General features: G+C 29.7%; 1 protein-coding gene across 1 annotated transcript in view; it reads right to left on the minus strand.

The window, feature by feature from the left end:
• CNGA1 (cyclic nucleotide gated channel alpha 1) overlaps positions 1 to 733 on the minus strand; it is an 18,809-nt gene that overhangs the window by 17,454 nt on the left and 622 nt on the right. The window lies entirely within an intron of this gene.

The raw sequence follows: 733 nt of genomic DNA on the forward strand, positions 1-733 counted from the left end.
TTTTGGGATTAATATTTATGAATATTCCAAAAGTAGAGGAAAGAGGTTGTATTCTCTATGGATATAAAGTGCACTCAATAACTATTAGGTTTTTCTTTATACCCTGATGCTTCACACCCATCTTCTTTTGTCTGCCTGCTTGATCTAACAATGACATGAGCGAGTGATATTTATGAAAAGAATAAATTCAGCAGAACAAATGAGTTAAGGAATATCTAAGCAAAACTGGTCAAAATGTAAAAAGTCATTTTAAGATGTGTCTTTATTGACAGGAACATTTTAAAACTTGGTTTAATAATGTCTAACTTTCTAATGTAGAATGAAATCACAAACATTTAAAATCCTGTAATCTTTGCACAAACAAAATGATGAGTAATTTTTAAATTTATAAAAACAAAACATGACAGTAACTGATAATTGTTTTTAAAATCTAATTGAAATAGAAATGCTTATCATGAAGAATTAAAAGAAGGCAAGGTGATTTAAATTCTGGCTCCATTACATAATAGTAAGATGTTGCCTTGAAGGAGCCACTTAATCTCTTTGGACCACTTATTCACCCCACAAAGGGGGTGTACCCTTTATAATGTTTATAAAGCACCTAATTCTTAAGCAGTTCTCAATGAGTTGAGGCTCATATTTTAATTTTTTATTAAGAATTATATGAATTTGATGGTGTTCTATCTTCAAATACGCTAAAGAAGAAGCAAACCACTAAATAATACTTCTGTAG

The sequence above is a fragment of the Myotis davidii genome, unplaced genomic scaffold, assembly GCF_000327345.1.
Source record: "Myotis davidii unplaced genomic scaffold, ASM32734v1 scaffold455, whole genome shotgun sequence".
NCBI lineage: Eukaryota > Metazoa > Chordata > Mammalia > Chiroptera > Vespertilionidae > Myotis > Myotis davidii.